Genomic DNA, 24983 nt, shown 5'->3' with positions numbered 1-24983 from the left:
GCAGGCATAGATGGAGCGCTGCCACCAGAGGGATTCAACTCTAAACTTTTTTCTTTAAGTTCCATCTTCCTCAACATATTCTCACGTTCAAATGCTAACTTCTCTCTTTCAAAATCTAATCTTTTGCTCTCCATTTCAGCTTCCCTTTTGCTTCTTGCATTCTCTAATTCCAACTGCCCTCCTAATTTAAGTTTTGCCATCTCTAACTTATATTCCCTCTCCTTCTCCCTGTCTTCCAACTCTTCAGGAGAAAGGCTCTTAGAGGAAACATTGCTGCCGGGAGATGACACGTGCCCATTCAGGTTCTCTTCCTCTTCCTCTTCCTCTTCCGGTACCACCCCCGGATCAGAGGGATCTCTGGCCTCTAACCAGGCCTTCAGCGCTTTGATGAAGTCGCCTCTCACTTTGAGACCTGTGGTAGGAACTTTAAACTGTTTGCAAAATCCTCTTAGATCCTTTAGCTTGTAGGAATCTATCTTCTCCTTATCAAATTCCTCCACAACAATAAGAGAAGGGGTAGCAGCTCCGGCATTTTCCACGGTCAAAACTGGCAGTGTTTAAAGAATAAGCTCCAGGAAAGCGGAGAACAAAAAAAGAATATCCTACCAGAACAGATTGTGGCTGCGTTATGGTCTGCTTTCACTATGTAGCGTACACTAATCACTGCACATGAGTCATAAATGCAAAGTTCAATCCTCACCGCTGACCACCAATGTTAGAACCGGCGGTCTCTAGTTGGCAGAGGTATACACTTCTGACAAATAGGGACCTACCAACTCTAGTCAGGGCAAGGGGATTACACACTCAGATAACCCCTGCTACCCCCTTGGTAGCTTGGCAGAGCAGACAGGCTTATCCCAGAGGCAGTGTGTTAAGCATTTATGACCACATACAGTAATAAAGTGAATACATTACAGATGGACACGACACAGAAGTTATTATAAAAATAGGATTTTTATATAAGGCTTAGCACAAGACCAAATAACGACAAAAATATACCACAGTCTTAATAAATACTCTTTGGAAGGAAAAATAATAGTTCAAGTAAGGTTTCTTCTTGGCAAATAGTTCTTTAGCAACAAAATTAAGTATTCTTCTGAAACACAGTTCTTTGGCAACCATGTAACCCCCACAGGAGTCACACGACGTTGAGTCTATTATATTCCCAAGGTTCGGCGTCGACCGCGAGGAGCGCTACGTCGAGCCTGGAGTTGCAACAGACCCCACGAGTACAGTACCTTGAGAAATGAAGAAAACGGTGATCCACGGCGTCGAGATGTCGGCGTCGAGGTCGGCGTCGATTGTGCCTCGGAGTCGGGTTGATCTGCAGCGGCGTCGAGGGATGTCGGGCCGGAGCAGCGCTCACGGCGTCGAGAAGGGCGTCGAGTCGATGCGATCAGCAGCGGCGTCGGGACGGGGTCGCTTGGAGGTGGAGCCGATACTCACTCCTCACTGGCGTCGATACCGGCGTCGAGACGGGGTCACTTGGAGCCGGGGCCGATACCCACTGCTCACTGGCATTGCTGCTGGCGTCGATCGGGCCCGGCGGCCGGCGTCGAAGGCTCGGGACACTGGAGCCGTTACTCACGATGTCGAGCTGGATTCGGCGGCGTCGGCGGCGGCGGCGGCGTCGAGACTGCAGATTTTCCCTGGTGTACTGGAAACAACACTTTCCAGCAATTCAGCAATTCAGCAGATGGTGAAGTCCTTTGGCCCTGTGACTTCAACAGGAGACTGGCACTCTTCCAGCCCTTGGAGATTTCCTAGCAAGTGTTCAGAGAGTACACACCAAGTTCCTCTCTCCTTGTTCCTTGGCAAAAATAAAGAAGCAGCTTTCAGGTTCCTCCACAGCAAAACAGCACTCTGGCAGAAAAGGGAGGCAAGTCCTTAGATCAGCAGGCTTCTTGTCCTTGGTACAGGTTTCCTTGTCAGAAGTGATCTGAGTTCTTGGTTCAGGGGTCCTTCTCTTATACCCCTTTTCTCCTTTGTTCCCTTTGTCCAAGCAGGGAAATTGCCCCCATCTCAGGTTTTTTGTGGGTGTTGCCAGGCAGAGGCACCTGGCCTATTCACTGAGCAGGGCAGAGTCCTCAGCCGCCCAGCAGGAGGCGAAGCCAGTATTGTCACTGGCAGGAGCAGGGCTATCAGTCGCCCAGCAGGAGGCGGAGCCAGCATTTTGTCAGGCAGGGCAGGCTACTCTTCCCTCACTCTATGTGTAAATGCCTCATTCACCCCACACTGACTCATTCAGACCTCTGGAGCCACCCAGCCCCTGACACACACACCAAACCAGCAGAGACCGGTGGATAGTTGGACAAGAAAATAGCCACTTTCTAAAAGGGCTATTTTCAAACATAGAATTTAAAAACCATCCATCCTAAAGGGTGTGTTATTAAATTCTGAGTTCAGGGATACTAAACTCGACCTGCTACCATGCTCCCTGAGTCAGATAGATTATAATGGAGTTAATAATCAGTCTGCCCAGTCTGGCCTATTGGAGGCAGGTAGCCCTTCAATAGTGAAAACGAAAATGGCTGTAATTCACTATTAGGTCATGCCACACACATCAGGGCATGACCTACCTTTTACCAACAATGCACCCTGCCCTAGGGCCTACCATAGAGGTGTCTGAAATGTGGCAAAGTGAAGGTTTAGAGACTGGCAAGCAGGTTTCCTTGCCAAGTCGACATGGCAGTCAGGGACTGCACGCAGGCGCTGCGGTGGCAGGCCTGAGACACATTTTACAAGCTGCTTCTGTGGGTGGCACAACCCGTGCTGCAAGCCCACCAGCAGCAGTCAACTTACATGCCCTTGGCACACGCAGTGCACTAGACTAGGGTCTGAATAGTAAGTCAACCAAGCCAATCATGGTAACACCAATCAATGTAACAATTTAACATAGGGAGCACTTGCACTGTGGCACTGATCAGCAGTGGCACAGTGCCCAAAGCAATATTCCAGCAAAAACATCGTAAACAGAGGAGGCAAACAGAAAAAAATGGAGGAGAGACTCATGCCAATGATGCCAGGTCTAACAGGAACTTTATTGTTTTTAAAATGTGTGTCTGTGCTAACTACTTAAAATATGAACAAGTATGCAGCATAATCTCACTTTTATTCAGGAAGAAGAGGACGTTTGTAACTGTGACTCCGGGCTCACTTGGCAGAAACACCCCCTGACCCCCCAAACCCATCCCATCGCAAAATGTAATGCCCGTGAAAAGGGTAGGTGGATGCAGTGTTATATAGAACATAGTCCTGAGAGCACGATTGAAAATGAAAACTAGATATAGTATATGGTATAAACTAGGCACCAAAAAATGTGATATAAGATGTTGGCTGTGACCCTGGAACACGGAGAACTTTTATAAGCCCCTCAGTAGCGCTGCTTGATTGTTTGAAACCCTTGGATGATAGGAATCCCTCTCCAACAGGTACCGACCCGGGTATTCCACCCGTCTTGATTCCGACGCCATATCTGGGTGGAAGTCCCAAGATAGGGTTAACATTTCAAACAGAGCCGAAGTCAATGGATATACTCCCCCCAGAGAGAATAGTGTTTTGTCCTGACACTCTTTCTGACAATACCCCTTCTTTTGTTTGCCCTACACAATTAGGCCTCATAATAACCACTACTTGTGGCAACCTAAGTACACCCCCGGACACAACATCTACTCCTCCTAGGCCACATCTATCCACCAATGAGGCTACGGGGCTGAAAGTTTTGTCCTGGAATGTGGCAGGCCTATCACGTTTGTTAGAATTCCCTGATTGGGGGGAATTCATAGATGGCTATGATATCTGCCTCTTCCAGGAGACTTGGGCATTGAAGCCCCTACATCGTCTAGGGTTTGCTACCTTCTGGGAACCTGCAGTAAGGCCAAATGGGGGAAGGCCCTCTGGAGGGATGACCATTTGGGTACGAACTCACCTGGGATGTGTACCCAAGAGAATTAATACCGACTCACCGGATATTATGTGTTTAGAAGTGTCCACATGGGAAAATCAGGTCCTGACCCTCATAAACATATATTCCCGTCCTGTGAGCTACGGCCAGGAGTCCACTACCTTGACTAGTTTGGATGTTTTTCTGAGCACTACTATTAATACCGATTCCCTTATAATCGGTGGGGACTTTAACTGCCATTATGAACCTTTGAATGGGCTAATTTCCCCTGTATCCCAGGAAGAGGACCAAGCGTGGGCCATACCGCCCTCCAATACCTACCCCACGAGGGCTTGGACGCCATTGGTTCTTCAACTTACCCAATTAACACTTACTTTCTCATTAAGGGCATGTAATGGCAGGTTCCCTGCGGATAACCCAGGTAACCCAACATTTGAAAGAAATGGCCAAATTTCCATTATCGATTACATTATGCTTAGTACGAGACTCTGGCCAAGGATCCTGGACTTCCAAGTCATTAAACGCTGCGAAAGTGACCACAATTCCACTGCTGCTACCGTGGAGGGGCTTACAAACCACCACCTTCCGCCCATAGATCGATTTAGTGCAGTTCCCCTGATTACAACTGATGGCTCCCGAAGAGTTAGATGGGAGAAGATCGCCCTATCTGATAGGAAACTCGGTGCAATGTACTCTGAGATCTATCCCCTCTTGGAGAAATTAATGGGAGCACCAACTACACCAGAGGCTCACCTTGATTTCGAGATGATCGGAGTGACACATATAGAATTATGTGCCACCCTTGAGATCCACTTTAGTCGGGCTATCAAAAGGAACTTACAACCTACAAGGGAGAACCCTACCTGGTTTAATAAATTGTGTAGGGAAGCAAAGCTATTCCTTTTGATAACTCTTAAAAACGGCATTAAGCCAAAAATAAAGGAAGCAAGGGCTCCGTTTAAGAAAACTATCAACGACGCAAAAAAAGAGTGGGAAATCAGCAGATGGGAGGAAATCTCCCACGCACTAAAGAACAGGGACCAAAAATCATTCTGGAACTTAGTCAAAACTGGGACGTCTGGTTCAATTTGAGCGCTCCAACCCAATCTAGGACAAGAAATATGGCGTACCTATTTTAAAGAACTCTACGCTTCTAAGACTTCATTATTGATCATTCCCCTCCTCCATCCTAGTCCTTGACCTCCCCTAATTCAGGCCTCGACCCCGATGTGCACCCTCAATGAGGTTAGAGTTTCCCTCAGAAAAGTTCAACCCAATAAAGCCCCAGGCTTAGATAGAATCCCAGGCGATCTTTTTAAAAGTGAACCTGACATTTGGGCCCCATACTTATTTGGCCTCTTTAATGCAATTCTAGCAGGAATGCCGCTACCACCAGCCTGGGTTGGAGCGGAGATCATACCAATACATAAAAAGGGTTCTCCACTTGATCCGGCTAACTATAGGTCCATAAGCCTAATAGATGTCGCCCAGAAGATCTTTGCCCGCATTCTCTTAGGGAGACTACAAACTTGGATGGAGGAATCTAACATTTTGACTCCTCTACAGGCGGGATTTAGAGCTAGAATGTCAACTGTGGACCAACTGTTTAGGCTGCAAATGATCCACTGGAAAAGTATAATTTTAGAAGGGGGCAGTCTTTACCTCACGTTTGTCGATTTAAAGTCTGCCTTCGACATGGTGGACCGCAGCCAACTCTGGGAGTTGCTAAAAGAGATGGGTGTACCCCTCTACCTCTGTGACCTTTTTGAACGACTCCATAAAGATACCTTCGCCAGAGTCAGGTTCGGACTCCATGGAGAACTTACAGAACCATTTCAGGTAGAAAAGGGAGTTAGACAGGGCTGCGTTTTAGCCCCAACGCTCTTTGCCCTCTTCTTGAATGGACTGGTTGAAGATATTCTGGCCCTAAGTAACATAGATGCCCCCAAGCTGGCAGGTAGGAAAATTCCTACACTTATGTTTGCGGACGATACTCTGCTTTTATCTAGATCACCCATGGGTATGGTTAGAGTCCTGAATGGCTTTGCCTCCTTCTGTAGGAAAAGAAACCTAATCATTAACGTGAATAAGACCAAATACATGGTGTTCCATGCAGACACTATTAATCGTCCTATACCAAAACTGGACGGCCTGCCCCTAGAACGGGTGAACACTTTTGATTATCTCGGCTTGACCCTCAATAATAAAATGACCTGGGCCCCCCAGATCTCAAAAGTAAACTTAAAACTTGTCCAGATATCAGGGGGGATTCTAAAGATGCTTAAAAACAGCCACTTAAAATTAATCAGCCCTCTGATAGAGAATTATAAAACCCAGGCTAGGGGGTGGCCGCCTACGGTGCTGAACTATGGGGCCATAACCCATCCTTGATTTTAACCAAGTCAGAAAATCAATTTTTTAGACAACTATTTGCACTCCCGACGAGCACCCCCATCCAGCCGCTCAGGATGGACCTGGGTATTCAACCAATTGCGGACATGGTCGCCTCCAGACCTGTAATGTACTGGCGACGACTATGGAGCACTCCCGAACTTGCCAATTTTCAGGAGGAACTGAAGTCCATTTTATTGCTACCCAAGGCAGGTGTCATCCCTTGGTTAGCCCATGTCAAAAAATCACTCAGGGACATAGGGAGAGAAGATCTTTGGCTCTCACCTGTGGATACTTGCTCCTCCCTACCAAAAAGATCATTGGCAAAAATTCTGGAGGAACATAAGCTGACTCAGATCATTCGCTCAGCTAATAATGCAAATTTGACCTCGGCTTTTCTCGAGGCCAAAATTAATTATAGATTTGAGTCTGCAATAGATTTGATTCACCCGGTAATCGCCAAAAAATTATATCTACAATTTAGATATGGGTCCCTTCCCCTCCGTTCAAGAACAAATAAATGGGTTGGCTCAACTACGCAATCTTGTCCTGGGTGTGGTGCCATTGATGAAACCGAGGTTCATGCTATAATCTTCTGCCCGGCATATAAAATTCTCCGTAGAAAATGGATAATTCAACTAGCCAAGAATTTAGGGGTTACGAATCATAGAGATCTCTTTAGGCTGTTGAAATACGATTCGTCCCCCGTATATGTCATAGTGATATCCAAATTTCTTTTTTCTATGTGGCTAATTAGAAGACAACTATTACCTCATTAAGGTAATTTTACCTTTATTATTCATTGTCACTATTTTGTTTTTATCTAATGTATTAATGAATGCCAGAATCATGTTTTTATCTTTGTTTGTTTATTTTTTCTATGCAATCATACTATGCTATTTTATGAACTTTTATGGCTTGTAGCCGAAATAAAGTTTTTCTGACTGACTGACTGATATAAGATGAACCGAGCATTAAATATAATATGCAATACATTGTGCGCAATGACAGATTAGTTGGAGATCGCAAGATATCACAGGCACTAGTGCGTGCTATGCGATATGTTCCTTGGAGTGTAATATGCACAGAGCAGTGTTGTGTAACCTAACTAGTCTCTAAAGTTACAATATAAAATATGTGCTGGGGAGTGTAACGTTGCATATGCACTGTGACAAAGATATGGGTCCCAGATTGTAATATGTATGGCATAGCGCTGTGCGTTATAACATAGGCATCGAGGAAGGCACGTTAGATGGGGCAATCTAACCTGTGCGAAGGCAAGTGTGGCGTGACATATTCATGGGGTGGTGTTACTGTGCACATGGGCTAGAGAATGTCATAGCATACGCACTAGCTGGTGGAATGCAACACAGAGGTGTGTGGCACTTGCCGGGCACTGGTGGGTGTAACACAGCATTGGGCTCAGCCAGGATCACGCTGTGACTCTCAAGTGAGGTTCGTCTCCTTTCCAGAGAGTAAAATAAAAAGTATTACACATCCGGTGGTGGATGTGTGTTTTATTAACCGTGAGGGGGGTTTCTTGCATAGTTTGGTCGAATTTTTGTCGAATCTCCTTTGAATGGCTTGGTGTGCGTGTGTATTAAATGTGTCCGTCAATAGCTGCCCATGTTTGTATAAATAAACGACAAGAGTGTCTACTTGGAGAGTACCCACCGGCGGGGGCACCGGGATTAGGCACGGTAGGGCGTCAGACACGTCAGAGCTTCACTAGCGGTGTAAATACATTCCACGTGGATTCATTGTATGCATACTCGCCTTTTAATGAATATCACGCAAATCGTCATGGTGATAGGTACATACGTTTTGTCCAGCATGTCCTAGGTGTTTCTATAAATATATATTTTTTTTAAATAATAAAAACCAAAGGCCGGCCCCGGGGGCCATAAGCGGCCTGAGGAGGGGGCAGTGCAGCCCCCCTCCTAAAGAATTTTTTTTTTAAAAAGGCCATGACCCGGGGGTTGGAGTCCCCGGGGCCGATTAAGGCCTTGGGAGGGCCAAATTAATTTTTTTCGACAAAAGAAATTAGGGTGCAGGCCCTGTGGGATGTGGTCTCCAGGGCCAATAAATTAGAAAAAGAAGGGGGGCCACACAGCCTCCTTCTTAAAAAAACTAAATACATAAAAGACCGGCATCTCGCCAGAGGCCACGCCCCCTCCTTGCAGCACTCTGCAAACGCGCCCCATGGCCAGTTGTAAGTTGGGGAATTAATGCCCCTTCAATACTAAGGGTCTAGCCCAACAGGTATCTCCAGTATGTACCAGGGAGCTGCGTTGCAGACAGGTGTTCTGAGGCCATGCCCCTTTTTACACCTCTATGCAATGCAGCTATGTGGTGCTTACTGGAGGTACCTATTGGGCTAGTTTGACCCTAGGGACCCTTAGGATTCAAGGGGACTTAATCTCTCAACTCAGAACGGCCACAGGGCGCGTTTACACAGTGGGGAAGGGAGGGGACGGGGCCTGAGGTGACGTGTGCAAACACGCCCTATGACGCGTTTTAAGTTGGGGAAATAATTCCCTTTCAATCCTGAGGGACCCTGGAGCCAACTAGCCTACCAGGTGCTTCCAGTAAGAGCCGCTGAGCTGCGTTGCAGAGAGGTGGTCCAGGCCGTGCCACTTTTTACACCTCTCTGCAACGCAGCTCTGTGGCGCTTACTGGAGGTACCTAGTGGTCTAGTTGGACCCTAGGGACCCTCAGGATTCAAGGGGACCTAATCTTCCAACTTGAAATGGCCACAGGGCGTGTTTACACAGTGGGGAAGGGAGGGGACGGGGCCTGAGGTGACGTGTGCAAACACGCCCTGTGGCGCGTTTTAAGAGGTAGTTTTAATCCCCTGCCCTATTATATACTAGGGGCTTACAGAAGAGGTCATGCTAATCACAGGGGGACCCCAACGCATAGTGTTCCCTAGTGTATGTAGGTGTTTTCACTGTATTCTGAGTGTCTTTTAATATAGCACCGGCTCTAAGACTGATTAGTCAGACTCAGTTACCACCAGTATCCGTCTGAAAAAGTTGAGGGTACAGGATGATTTTGCAACAAGGCTTCTTTCTGCTCTTCTGTTTGTTCTTTCTGCACGTTATCCTTCTTCCTGCACTTTTCTTCGTCTTTGAGGACTTCTGTTGCTTCTTTCTGCATTCCTTTTTTTTCTTTCTGTGCGTTATTTCTTGTTTCTTCACATGTCCTATCTCTGTAGGCATAGCTAGAAATTAGAATTTAAAAAACCTTTGAAATTCACTGAAAAGACCATAGGTTTCAGGCACGGTATAGTTAGGAATTAGCATTTAAAAAACCTTAGAAATTCACTGAAAAAACCATAGGTTTCAGGGGCGTTATAGTTAGCTGGACTTTTCACTCGTACAAAACCATTGAAATTCCCCCGTTATAGTTAGTTCAGCTTACTATAACTTGCGCGCCCACAATGCACTGCTGATGACATCACATATTACATCACTCATGACATGGTCAGTGACATCACTCATGACATCACCCATGACATCTCAAATGACATCACTGATGACATCACTGATGACATCATCCTTGTGATAGAGTGGCAGACCTCCTCTCCCCCTAATATAACCTTTGATACACACATTCAAAAATAGAAACTAAAATTTTCAAAACAATGGACATACCAATACCAGTTACTACAACCTATTCAGTAATTCTAAGATCCACATACACATCCACTCATTCACCAACAGTCCTATACAGTCACTCATACATGTACTCACTAATCATATGTACTCATATACCTATACATCCTGTTACACAATGCCACTCATCCATAGAGTTACTCACACACATAGTCACTCATGCTAATAAAGAATCAAACATCCATTTACTTGCATATACAGTTATACACACACCACCACACTTACTTCTACAGAAACTTACACATACTTAGTCTTTTAAACAATCACTTATAAAAACACATACTTATTCATACAGGAACTCTTTCAATCTCTCACTCTCACATATACTCACTTAAATACACCAATAGTCACATATACTAGTTTAAAACATATGTAGTTACTCATAAAGACACTATTGAGACAGTCATTCACTCACTAACACACCCATGCACACACTCATCCACCCATACAGTCCTGCACACATGCTGTGTTCAACACATACAAAGAGTGAGTCACTCATTCATGCACCTATGCACTACGTAATACCCCCACTGAACCATACAGACACTCAGACACTCATACTGATTCTCAAAAAAACAACTAATAACCTATATAGACACTCATGTAGCTACTCACCAACCCATGCAGCCACTTATACACAAAGTGAGAGACTGATACAGATATTTACATATTTAAACATTACTGCCTAAGCCATGTATTCACTAAGATACACTTAATCAGTCAGTTATACAATCGATTTTCCAAAAACAAATCATCCATTTAGACACTTATATACCCATTTATTCTTCCATCGACCTTAAGATATACATATATACAAATATGTAATTTTCACTGGATGATGTCATCAGTGATGTCATTTGAGATGTCATCAGTGATGTCATGAGTGATGTCCCTGACAATGTCATGAGTGATGTAATATGTGATGTCATCAGCAGTGCATTGCGGGCGCGCGAGTTATAGTTAGCTGAACTAACTATAACGGGGAAATTTCAATGGTTTTGTACCAGTGAAAAGTCCAGCTAACTATAACGCCCCTGAAACCTATGTTTTTTTCAGTGAATATATATATACATACATATATAAACATATATATATATTCTGCATATCTATATAAATATGAATTCATGCATACAAATACATATACATATATGCATACATATGCATGTTATTTACATGAAAGTTTGAAAAACACTAATACAAGCAAAGCTAAAACGCCACCTAATTACAAACAGAATTGCTTTAACTAAAACGAGGGCGAGGCCTATTGCATTTTTAATGCTTGTTTACTTTGGTTCCATCAAGAAGGCATTCAGATGTGTCACACATTTGCCATCAATTCTGAATGGTAGCACTCTAGTTGCTCATTAGATCACTGTAGTAAAGCTACTCCTCACCAGGGAAGACTGCTGCTGGTATTCAAAGTGCATTTTTCAGTCTGCATGCCAGAATTTGGTAATGAAATAGAAGAGGATTTGAGAAGCCAAAATGTGTCCTAATTTTTCTTTCTGCAGCACTAATCATAATTTCTATGGCAAAATGAACCCCCTCATTTTGTTCCGTTGCAAATTAAATGTTTTAAGTGTTACCACTTTATTCCAATCAAGATGGCTTCAGGTGTGCCATACGTTTATCATAAGTAGGACTGTTAGCGCTCTAGTTGTTCTTTGGAACACTCTGGGAAGCTGCAGTAGAACACAATGGAATCAACTGACAGTCTCTGCCCTTGTTGGATGTACATGTTTTACTGAGAATGTCGGACTTCATTCTCACATGACTGAGAAAGATAATGTGAATTTACAGAAAATATGCTCTCAGTTTAGCTTATAGATCACCTTCCAAACCTCTGTGGGAAAAGCTTGAGAAAATAGTTTTCTCTCAAACATGATTCATGATATCCCAGCAGAAGGCTTTTTCACATGGTAAAATCACCTTAGAACATACCACAATTCCTAAAATGAGTATGGTACCATCAACAAATGATTTATAATGTAACTAAAGTCTTAAAACCTTCTATTAACTGCAATGCTTTTTAATGAGGTGCTATCATGTATATTGGTCCCAAGATGGCAGCCAACACTTCTTGGATGAAGAGCTGACAGCCAATCAGATCTCACGATGAGATGTGTGGTTAGGCTCCGCCCAGATATATATGTGATTTTACTTTTGATTTTCTCAGGAACTACTTGTTATGAAGACACCCACCTGAACTCTGGTTTGTTCCTTCCCTCATGATGCCATCCCCAATTCCCTCAAAAATCAGCCAGAAAGAGCAAGATAGGTAAGTACTCACTATTCCCAACTGATTCCCAAGGGAAGGGGGAATGGATGAGAAAGAGAGAGATAGACAAAACACTGTCTGCGGGCTGTTATTTTCGGAAGTGTCTTGGAGTTGGCCTCTCGGGAACTGGGACCAGTGGTACTAGTGGTGCAGTTCAGATTACTAAATTTCCCCCTGCTTCCACGGACAGAATGATTTCTCAGTCACACACACATACACACATCATACGCTGGTGGGGCCCATAACACCAACATTCATTCTCTCAAACTATCCGTGCCTACATAGGGATATCAAATCCTAACTACAACTGTTCTTTGATAGAGGAAACCACTTCTCCTGAATCACCCTAACAATTCCTCCATCAAGAGGTCGATTAAATCATTTAGTTGTTATTTAGTTTAATGACACTTTTAACTCTCAAACCAATCAATAAACATTTCACTGAAATAATCACCCGACACAGTAATTCAAATAATGATTTTCTTTTATCTAATTTAAATGCAGGTTAAATCGTGATAATGCACTATCATCTTTTGTCATATTTACCTATTCTGGCTAATTGTCGTTTCCTAAGTCAGAACTGGTCCTCAGTAAATTTATCAGAGTTATAAAGTCTCCGTCCTCTCCGTCAGCATAAGGATCTCTGATCATCGATTCTCCGTCAATAGCTTCTGGATGAAGTGGTGTCTAGTGTAGAGTATCCTATTACCTCTCTAGTCTACTAATATTTATACTAAAATTTACATTTTAAAGTTACATTTTCTCATTTCCCAGGCCAACGATTGGCTGAATTCAAATACATCTCAATACATTAGGAAACATTTTAGAATTTTCCTATGTGGAAGAAGTCTCAAAGCAAATGTATGGGAAAGACTAATCCGACATCCTAAATGTATCAGTTCGTTGGAAACAGGTTGGGTTCGACAGTTCATATTTCTAATAGCAACATTTGCTTCACGTTCAGGGGCATTGGCACCTCGCCCAGGGTAGTCTTCATGGGCATGGTCTGACAGGTCACACAAGGGACATGAGCGAAGTCAGTGCAGGCGCCTTCCTCCATTGTTCAAATGATGAAGTAAAGTACTTTAGTTGGGGTTCAGTCGGCGGCCTTTTTTTGGTAGGCTTGAATAGTCAACTTTAAGCAAAGAAACACAAAATCGTAATTAATACATAGAAATGATTAAAACAGTGTTAAACCCTTGCTAACATCCTATGTGTATGCATTTATCTAGCCATATGCAACATCCAAAGCCGTTAATGTTGGTTTATTTAAGCGCAAAAAACAATAACATTACTCAAGCAGCATTTATCGTTTTAATATGCATACAACTTAGTTCACCTATTAATTTTTAGCCATGCAAATGCATTCCCACGTGTGTTCTTTCTGTTAATAAGGTTGGTTTAGTACCTTCACATCAAGCTATTAATTATTATAATTAATTATTAATCATTTTAATATAAACATATATAAATGGATTGGGTATATAAAAAGAAAATATTTTACCCGCTCCATCACTAGTCTGTGGTCAATGTTGTGGAAGATTTCCATGAAAGAGTCAACACAAAGAATACGACTGTAGATTCACTCAACTGTAATCCTAACTGAATTACATTACCATTATTTGCACATTAACATACCCTGGTGACCTTCTGTTAAAGCCCGTTAATCTACGTTTTAGTTTTCCACTATGACTCTTGAACTGACCTTCTGAAAAGACATAAACACCATCACTTTAAAATAGAGCTCGACCTTCTAGGTTGCCATAATTGTTCTTTGGTGATTAACTGGAACTCAATACCTTTTTATGCACAAGCCTCTGTCCGTAATGGGGGGTCTGAAATAAATAAAACACAATACAGAGCACAACAGCTTCTGACTTTACAAGCCCTTCACGTGCCCTTGAGTAATCTGTGAACTAGAATGGTTGTTTTATCTAATCACATAACCTCTCGTAAAAGTAGTAACTTTGTTCTCTGAGATTTCTACACAAAAAAAGAAAAGGAATTACATTCATATATTATGAGGGAATTATTCAAGTGTACACATATCTTTTCACTAGCGCAAGAACGCTTAATTAAGTCTGTGATATGCACATGATCGATTGTGCGAAGTCTTTGTAGTCTTGAGAGTTCTACTAAAAGTTCCTCAAAGGGCGCCGCCCAGTCTTGGTGAAATAACAATTAAATTGTAGAAAAGTTTGATCTCACCAGTAGAATCGTAGCCAGCAAGAATAACGTTACCACGATGATACCTGGTTGCTTGGTAACGCCTTTGTTGATGTGTTGTCTTTCTCTTTCTTGGACCAGGAAGCAGGAAATCCAGCCGGAAGTTTCGTGCTGAGGTATGGGGACCGGAATCAGCAGAAGAACGCCGGGCGAGCAGAGGAGCCAGCCGGATTTCTCTGCTGAAACCTGGAGGGGTCTTGAACACGGAGACAGGTAGGAGTTGCTTACAATGGAAAGCGAAGCATTGGGGAAATGACGGGCGGTGTTTAAATAGGCTGCCAGACACGCGTTTAGTCACGCGTAGGATTGTGCTGCAAAGGTGCTCAAAACGAGGTAATTTACATACGTGTGTTAAATCTTAATACACGTTTCAACGGATCCAGTAGCACCTGCTCTCAACCGAGTGAGAGAGTACGAAAATAAACAAGCATTGGTCAAAACAAGTAAAAGCATATTGTAACAAGCATTGAGCACTATAAATAGTCGTATTGTAACAGACATTTAATACTTCAAATGAAGATGTTTATCAGTTAGCCTACTCAAACATCAGGAGGGAGCATAACATAAGCTGCAGGACAGGGTTTTCACGACACTACTGAACAGATTTACACCATTTAAGCAAAAGGCACGACTCTGAACCAAGGTCTAATTTTCTGCCAAATTTGGTGTAATCCCGTTCAGCAGTTCAGGCTGTAGCTGCGGCTAAAAGTCCTATGGGAAATTGCATGGGTAAAACATGTTTTGGGACCCCCCCTTTTTTCTCAGACCCCGCTACACAAATCATCCTGAGACTTTCAGGATAGGAGCGAACTGGAGCTGGCCAGATTAATCAATGGCCTGACGCGTTTCGATGTGTGAACATCTTAATCATAGGCTTGCTAAACCAAATGACAGAAAAGGCTCTCTTTTATTTCCATCAATTTGCATGTTTGATTAGATTAGTTCGTAACCCTCAGTGGGCATGGTTTGACATAGTGTCCATTGCAATGCATATTGGGACATATAGTCCTCCTTGAGCCAATTAATTTCTCCTTAGTAGGTTTCTGTCAGGGTTTACAATAATGCTTTTGTTCCTCCTTGGTAGGATCAGTGGTGTTTCAGGAGCGTGCTTTACCTCTGGCTCCCCGCGCTGCATGGCTTCACGGAAAGTTCCGGCCATAGCCCCTCTCTTCGTTTTCTCAGAGGTGGTGCATCCACCCACGGCAGGGCAGCCGTGTGAAAACATGATTCAACAAATGCCCGAAAGCTTGGCGGTGCACTCGATGGGGGGCCGTCCAACAGGACTTCACATTTCACAAACTCCTTGGCATCACGGATTAATCAATGGCCTGACGCGTTTCGATGTGTGAACATCTTAATCATAGGTTTGCTAAACCAAATGACAGAAAAGGCTCTCTTTTATTTCCATCAATTTGCATGTTTGATTAGTTCGTAGCCCTCAGTGGGCATGGTTTGACATAGTGTCCATTGCAATGCATATTGGGACATATAGTCCTCCTTGAGCCAATTAATTTCTCCTTAGTAGGTTTCTGTCAGGGTTTACAATAATGCTTTTGTTCCTCCTTGGTAGGATCAGTGGTGTTTCAGGAGCGTGCTTTACCTCTGGCTCCCCGCGCTGCATGGCTTCACGGAAAGTTCCGGCCATAGCCCCTCTCTTTGTTTTCTCAGAGGTGGTGCATCCACCCACGGCAGGGCAGCCGTGTGAAAACATGATTCAACAAATGCCCGAAAGCTTGGTGGTGCACTCGATGGGGGGCCGTCCTAGGCTGTATGTTTAAATTTTAAAAAGCATGTATTGTATTGGTTCAGAAAAATGTGTGAACAAAGAACATTAGTTTGGATTTGCTGTTAGGTTTGAAAAGTCAAGCACTCTTGCTCTTTGGAAATGAAACATTGTCTGCTGAACTTCTGACCTCTCTGCTCACACCAGTGTTCCATGACCTGTTGCTATGGTAGCAGGCAGAAGTCAAGTTGGGGGAAGGGTACATTTGGAAAGGGGTTGAAGTTTTCAACCAATAGAAATGTGTGATTTCATTTGAAAAAATGTGGGAAGCACTGAGATTTGAAATTAACATGTATATGTGTGAAAAAAGAGAGGGAAACTGTGCCATTAACTGGTTCTGCTGAGAGGAGAGAGGTGTTCAGCTCAGAGATTCTGGTCTGATAAACTGCTGTGTGACTGCCACATTTCTTTCACAACTAAATAATTTTAAAGGTGAGTTATGAGTTTGAGAGGGGGTGTTTGTGGTTAATTTTGATATAAAAAAAAGAATTATGATTATTTGTTTAAAGTTGTGATTTACATTTTCTGTTTTGCGAGATATTTAACTGTTTTGAATATGTAAAATATTATGGAGTATGTTTTCACCATAAGTTAATGTGTACTGGTAACAATGAGGAATACTGTTTTGTGCCTACCATCAAACCATGAGTCTGTGTGCAGAGAAGAATTGTTGACAGAGATTTAATTTGTGTTGCTGTTGAAAAGTAAGACTTGCAGTTGAAAGAAAAGGACAGCTTCTTTTTAATTGTGATGGTTAGCATTTAGCAGAAATCACTTTGAAAGAAAAGAGAGGAAAATGGCAGCACATTTGAAAAAAGCATTAGTTCTGTAAGAATTGATAACTCAGGAAAGGGGCAGCCTGTGTTTTGTGCCTACCAACACAGCATGAGTCTGTGTGTATATAGGAATTGTTGTCTGAGATTTAATTTGTGAAGTTGTTGTTCAGTAAGAAATGCAGTCCTAGGAAAGGGGCAGCCTGTGTTATGTGCTTAAAATGATGACATGAGTCTGTGTGCACACAGGAATTGTGGGCAGAGATTTAATTTGTGAAGATGTTGTTCAGTAAGAAATGCAGTTCCAGGAAAGGGGCAGCCTGTGTTATGTGCCTAAAATGATGGCATGACTCTGTGTGCACACAGGAAATGTGGGCAGAGATTTATTTTATGAAGTTGTTGTTCAGTAAGAAATGCAGTCCCAGGAAAGGGGCAGCCTGTGTTATGTGCGTAAAATGATAGCATGAGTGTGTGCGCACAGGAATTGTGGGCAGAGATTTAATTTGTGAAGATGTTGTTAAGTAAGAAATGCAGTCCCAGGAAAGGGGCAGCCTGTTGTGTTTACACAAATTATCCCTTAGCACACATGCACTGTTACATACATCCCTGCAGTCTTCATGCAGTTCTGGAAGTCTCTTTGCTCATCTGTCTTGCACCAGACAATACACAGTGTTCAGAAACACACTCTTGGCACACACGCAGCAGCTTCTCCAACACTCTCATGTGTAGTACTCAGCTCTGTGTGCTGTTTCAGATAGCACTGTGTAATGCAAACACATTCAACGTCACCAAGGCCTCATTTAAATTGATCTAGTGTAATTACTCACCCTGTAACACATGGACATGGTCTTAAGGAGCTGTTAGGACATGTGCTGTTTTCTGCTTCTGTAAATGATAAGGGAAATGTATCAGGCTGTAACAGTAATTTGGTACTATTCAGGGACACTGTTTTGTTCCAAAAAACATAGCATGAGTCTGTGTGCGCACAGGAATTGTGGGCAGAGATTTAATTTGTGAAGATGTAGTTCAGTAAGAAATGCAGTCCCAGGAAAGGGGCAGCCTGTGTTATGTGCGTAAAAAGATGGCATGAGTCTGTGTGCACACAGGAATTGTGGGCAGAGATTTAATTTGTGAATATGTTGTTCAGTAAGAAATGCAGTCCCAGGAAAGGGGCAGCCTGTTGTGTTTACACAAATTATCCCTTAGCACACATGCACTGTTACATACATCCCTGCAGTCTTCATGCAGTTCTGGAAGTCTCTTTGCTCATCTGTCTTGCACCAGACAATACACAGTGTTCAGAGACACACTCTTGGCACACACGCAGCAGCTTCTCCAACACTCTCATGTGTAGTACTCAGCTCTGTGTGCTGTTTCAGATAGCACTGTGTAATGCAAACACATTCAACGTCAGCAAGGCCTCATTTAAATTGATCTAGTCTAATCACTCACCCTGTAACACATGGTTATTGTCTTAAGGAGCTGTTAGGACATGTGCTGTTTTCTGCTTCTGAAAATGATAAGGGAAATGTATCAGGCTGTAACAGTAATTTGGTACTATTCAGGGACACTGTTTTGTTCCAAAAAACATAGCATGAGTCTGTGTGCGCACAGGAATTGTGGGCAGAGATTTAATTTGTGAAGATGTTGTTCAGTAAGAAATGCAGTCCCAGGAAAGGGGCAGCCTGTGTTATGTGTGTAAAAAGATGGCATGAGTCTGTGTGCACACAGGAATTGTGGGCAGAGATTTAATTTGTGAAGATGTTGTTCAGTAAGAAATGCAGTCCCTGGAAAGGGGCAGCCTGTTGTGTTTACACAAAGTATCCCTTAGCACACATGCAGTGTTACATACATCCCTGCAGTCTTCATGCAGTTCTGGAAGTCTCTTTGCTCATCTGTCTTGCACCAGACAATACACAGTGTTCAGAAACACACTCTTGGCACACATGCAGCAGCTTCTCCAACACTCTCATGTGTAGTACTCAGCTCTGTGTGCTGTTTCAGATAGCACTGTGTAATGCAAACACATTCAACGTCAGCAAGGCCTCATTTAAATTGATCTAGTCTAATTACTCTCCCTGTAACACATGGACATGGTCTTAAGGAGCTGTTAGGACATGTGCAGTCTGCAGAAACACACTCTTGGGACACACGCAGCAGCTTCTCCAACACTCCCATGCGTACTACTCAGGTCTGTGTGTAATGCAAACACATTCAACGTCACAAAGGCCTCTTTTTCTTTGCTCTACTCTAAACACTCAGCCAGGTTGCAGATACTTATGGTATGAAGTAGCTGTTAGGAAATGTGCTCTTTTCTGCCTCTGTGATTTTCCAGGTAAAATGTGTAAGGCTGTAACAGCAATTATCACTTGATCTACCAGAGTAGTAAATGTGCTTTGAATTTGCAAATCAAATTCTGTTTTCTGCTTAGAAGCACACCATGAGGCTGTGTGTGCACATGAATTGTGGCCACAGATATAATTTGTGTGGCAGTTGTTCTGTTAAAAAATGCACTTGCAGGAAAGGGGCAGCTTGCTTTTTTTCAACTGTGGTGGTTAGTACTGTGCACAAATTAGTAAATCACAAATGAGAGACAAATGGAAAAACATTTGAAATAAATGAAAAGTAAAAAAAAATATTTTAATGAATTATAATTACAAAAAGGATTTTTTTTTAGTTGCTTGCAGGTATTGCTGAGCAACAGTGAAAAAAAATGCCTTTAAGGACAAGAAAAAGGAAAGAAAAGCAACAACAAGTATATCTGGACAAAACTGGGAAAAAAAAAATAGCAGGAGAAGCTGGTGATGGCAAAAAGAAAAAGTCTACTGGTAAGCAGAGCAGAGATTTCTTAAAAAAGATTTTCAAAAAACAAAAAAATGGCAAAAATAACTGTAAAACAAAGAGAGTTTTATGTACAAAGCAACAACACAGTCAACAGCAAAAAAAAAAGCTAATGTACAATCAGAAGTATGTCAAACAGATTTAACACGAAAATTAGATTTTAAAAACATTCGTCGAAAAATGTTTCAGAGAAGAGTGATGTTAAATTTGCTAAAGGATGTGAAAAAATATAAGAAAAAATCAAAATTTATTAAGAACATTTTTTTATAGAAAATATTGTAAGTAAGGCTTTGGAAATAAAAAGAAAACTTTTTATTCTAATTTTGAATAGGATGCGTAGATTAGAAAAATTAGTGAATGCAATGAAGTCACAAAGCAAAAGGAAAAGAGAAGTGAAAAAAAGTAACTTTTGTAAAGTGTTCTTGGGAGAATGGAAACACAGTTCAAGTACTGAACCATTTTTTAATGAAGAGAGTTATCTTCAAAGTAATAGTTTGTTGCATGCAGTTGACACCAATGGTAGAGCATATGAAGTTAAGGATGGTTGTGTGATGCAAAAAGAGAAAATGGTCCCAAGAAATGAGGAAGAAGTAATGGCTGCTGAGGCTATGGGGAGACGTCCAAAAGCCCCAGTGTACACTTGGAACTGTAGTAGTATTTGTACTGTGCGTCAGGAATCTATTGATAAATTACGTGACTTTCTAAGAGAATATAGTAAAAAGAGTGTAAAACAGAAGATGAAGGTGCTTCAAACACTAGATCCATGCAGAGTGAGAGAAAATACTGGTTTGCAGGGACATTCTCTGGCTTGTCTATCTAGAAAAGTGTGTAAAAGTGTTTTTCATCATTTTAGGATGCTGGCTGTTCATCATACTGAAATGAGAAAGTTTGTGAGAACATTGTATTTTGCTAAAAGTCCAGCAGTAAAGTTGAATGAGTTGAATAATGCTCTGTTCCGTGGATCTGTATCAGATGTAGTGAAGGTTACTGATGAGATTCAGTTTTGTTACTTTGGTCCAGAACAAGAAAGTGCAGAAAAGGACACAGTAAATGAGGAAAATGAGGAACAGAATGTAGAACTCATTATTACTCAAAATTTTGAGGATGAAATGACAAAATTTACTATCACCTCTAATGAAACACCAAATTTTACTTGTATTTGTTGCCGCAGAAGTCATTATAAAATTCAAACAAGGAGTGTTGATCTGTATAAAAAAAGTGAAAATGAAGATAATTATAAGTGGAAGGATTTTGCAACATATATATTTCTTGAAAATTGTTTTGAATTGTGTGAAGATCAGCGTATTTGTAAATACTGTTATAATAAGTTAGAAGAAAATAGAATGCCGACCAGAGCTGTACATAATAATTTAGAATTGGATGCTATTCCTGCCGAACTTTCTGAATTAAATACATATGAGTCTATACTCATTCAATGTGTTCATCCGTTCCAGACCATAGTACGTATGGAGCCCAAAACTGGTAAATTACCTCCTTCTGATTTACTGAGAGGTTTAAAAGGAAGAGTGGTGTATTTGCCCTTGGATTTGAAAAAAAATATGGAAACTATTGATGCAGATACTTTGGAAACTGAACCATTAGTAATTCTGGTTAATGGTGTACCTACAAAGAATAAGAAGATTTGGCAAGAGCTGGTGGATGTACGAAAAGTACAAAGAGCAAATTTGTATTTGAAAAAAAATAATAAATGGTATGAATCAATTTATATAGAAGAAGAAGATTTACAAGAAGACACAGAAACACCAACTGGTCAAATTGAAAAAGTGGACAAGTCAAAGGAAGAAGAAATTTATGAACATTTTAGCATACATCCTCTTCATTCAAAAGAAGTTATGGGAGACACTATTGATCTGTTTCAGATGAAGAAAGCAAAAGGAACTCCCGTGAGTGTATGGGAGGAGAGCTTGGAAGCTCGATGTTTTCCCCAGCTGTTTCCTACAGGAAAAGGAGGACGATACGATGAACGTCCAGAACAGATTCCAGCTTCTGAGTATCGGACTACAAGACTATATGCAGAAGATCCAAGATTTCGTCAAAGTATTCCTTATTTGTTCCATCTTTTATTTGAAAGCGACTTGTCTGCATTATCTTATGCAGTAAATCACATTTTAAAAAGTGGAGTACATTTACAAAATGTGTCTGCTAAGGATTTTATGGGGAAAGTGCAGCACCGAGATGATCATTTGGAAACACAACTGATCAATCTGATGGCTTGTCAGCGTGGGACAAATGAATATTGGTACCGACGCCATGGTGAATTAAAATGCATGTTACGGAATTTAGGAACTCCAACATGGTTCCTTACCCTAAGCTGTGCCGAGTACGCTTGGGATGATTTACTGGATTTTCTAAGAGAGGCAAATTCAAACATTAAAAACATTGAATACAAGACAGCTGGAGAATTGTGCTCTTTGGATCCAGTTAATGTTTGCAGATATTTCAATCATAGATTTGAGGCTATGATGTCCTTTATCTGCAATAAAAAAAATCCACCTCTTGGAGAAGTAGTCGATTTCTTTTGGAGAAAAGAGTACCAGGCAAGAGGTGCTCCTCATATTTATATGCTGTTGTGGATCAAGGATGCCCCAAAGTTTGGAACAGATACTGATGAAGCAGTGTTATCTTTCATTGAAGAATATGCAACATGTGCTATACCTAAAAGCACAGAAGAGAAAAAGTTAAAAGAGCAAGTTTTACGTTTCCAAAGTCATCGGTGTGGAAAATACTGTCGACGGAAGTGCAAGACGAAAGATAAATTCTACACAAAGTGTTGATTTGGATTTCCTAGACCTGTTCTTTCAAAAGGAAGAGTCAACAGTTTTATGTCAGCTGTGCGACATACTATAACCAGAAAATCTCCCAAAAATACAACCTAAAAAGAAATGAAGAGTCAAAATTTATAAATGACTTCAACCCAGTCATTTTATCCATGTGGAATGCTAACATGGATATTCAGTATGTGGCAGACAATTCTATTGCTGTTGCTCGGTATGTGACATCTTACATCACTAAATCTGAGAAAACAGAATTAAAGGAAATGTGGGAAGAGATTTCTCACGAGAAGACTGTCAGTAAGAAGCTGTACAGTTTCAGTTTAAAGATGTTATCGCATCGAGAAATTGGATCCTACGAATGCTCAGATAGGTTATCATCTGCAAGTCTTTACTCGAAATCCAGAAGAATAATTTGGGTAAGCTTAGGCCTTGCAGGAATGAGAAATCGGGTACTGAAATCTGTTGGAGAAATTGAATATTTGGCCGAGAATGACCCAGAAAGTACAGATATTTTGAAATCAAACATGTTGGACACATATTACCAAAAGAGAAGTCATCATCTTGAGAACATGTGTCTCTATGAAGTGCTGCAGAACTACATTTATTCACGGAAAGCCACAGAAGACATCAACGATGGAAAATATAAAGTCATTGGTGAGGAAGGATGTTTGGTGAAGCAAACAAAAGGAAGTTTGATAAATCACAGGAAGCTCAGTTGCGAAACTACTGACAAAAAGGAATTTTACTACTTGGCTCTTTTACAGCTGTTTAAACCATGGCGTTCAGAGGACGAACTACTGGGAGAATTTCAAAGCTATGAAGATTCTTTTAATGCTAGCAAAGACAGAATAGAATGCAGTACTTTCACAACTTATGTCCAAATGTTAAATGAAGAAAATGAACAGGAAGCAAAAATTGCAGCTGAAGTAGCTAGAGACAGTTCTCAAGACAGCCAAAGTTCAGTAACACTTAGTCAAGATACCCTAGGACAACCGATCATAGAAAATGAAGCTGCAGTAGCCATGACTGAAGTAGAAACGGCTATGAATCAAGCACAGGAAGATTCAATCGACTTACTAAATCTGGACCAACAACTGAATGAAGAACAAAAAGAAATTTATGAAAAAGTCATCAAAAAAATTGATCATGGATTACTACATGAAAAGAAAGAGTGCTCATGCACATCATTTGAACCAATCAGGATGTATGTGAGTGGACAAGCTGGAACTGGTAAAAGTTTCTTAATAAAAGTCATCAGAAGCTACCTACAGCAAAAAACAGCTTCAAATTTGTCTTGTGTGGTAACTGCTCCAACTGGGTTAGCAGCCTATAACATAAAAGGAATTACCTTACATCGCTTGCTAATGTTACCAGTGGAGCATGAGAACAAAATAGAATACCACAAGCTAACTGGAGAAGCATGCCTCGAAGTTTCAAGAGTGTTGAAGAAGATGCAAGTTCTCATTATTGATGAGGTGAGCATGGTTTCAAATTTAATGCTTGCCTTTGTGCATTTAAGAATGCAACAAATACTTAAGAGAGACTATGACGTGTTATTTGGAGGTAAACACGTCATAGTTTTTGGGGATCTTCTGCAGCTCACTCCAGTTAAAGGACAACCAGTGTTTAATACTGTGACACATGAAGACACGAAGAAGTCATTAGGAAGCATTGGTAATGCGAATATTTGGTCGTTCTTTGAGTACAAAGAACTCACTACCAATATGAGACAAGCAAACGACGAAGATTATGCAAGTATTCTGAAAGATATCAGGATTGGACTACTCACAGAAGTTGGCAAAAAAGCATTACAGAGTCGGTTGCTACATAACTTATTTCCAAATGAAGAAATAGTTGCAGAGAAAATATACCAGAACATTGCAGAAAAAAATACTGTAATCTGCTTAATGCCAACACTACGTGAGTGCTCAATATTCAATGAGGAACTTTTGAAATTGGAAAAGGAAGACATTAATAAAATGGAAGCAGAGGACAAAATTCAGCATGAAAGAATTACTTTTACATTAACAGGCAAACTGAAAAATAAATTGGATTCACTAGAGAAGAATATTTCCAAAACAGCTGGATTAGAAAAAAATCTATATGTTTGCATGAATTGTCGAGTGATTTTAAGGAGAAATTTGGATGTAGAAAAAGGTTTAGTGAATGGAGCTATGGGAAGAGTTGTGGGTTTTATTAATTACCAGAAAAAAGATGCAATTGAATGTTTAAAAATAAAATTTGATCAGATAGAAGAAGTTAAAGACATTTGTCGTTGTTCAGTTCGTTTCATGCTTGTGAAAGACTTATATGTA

At 41.4% G+C, this 24983-nt stretch overlaps 1 protein-coding gene and 1 long non-coding RNA gene across 2 annotated transcripts in view; one reads left to right on the top strand and one right to left on the bottom strand.

Moving 5' to 3' along the window:
* LOC146805018 (acetylserotonin O-methyltransferase-like) overlaps window positions 1–24983 on the bottom strand; it is a 540006-nt gene that overhangs the window by 237266 nt on the left and 277757 nt on the right. The gene's annotated exons all lie outside the window — the stretch shown is intronic.
* The window catches only part of LOC146805020 (uncharacterized), a 32949-nt gene continuing 22454 nt past the window's right edge, over window positions 14489–24983 (top strand). Inside the window, exon 1 of the long non-coding RNA XR_014967776.1 lies at window positions 14489–14689. This is a non-coding gene — a long non-coding RNA (uncharacterized LOC146805020). The remainder of the gene's footprint in view (window positions 14690–24983) is intronic.

The sequence above is a fragment of the Triturus cristatus genome, chromosome 8, assembly GCF_964204655.1.
Source record: "Triturus cristatus chromosome 8, aTriCri1.1, whole genome shotgun sequence".
NCBI classification, from domain to species: Eukaryota; Metazoa; Chordata; class Amphibia; order Caudata; family Salamandridae; genus Triturus; species Triturus cristatus.
This window is presented reverse-complemented; position numbering and strand designations above follow the sequence as displayed.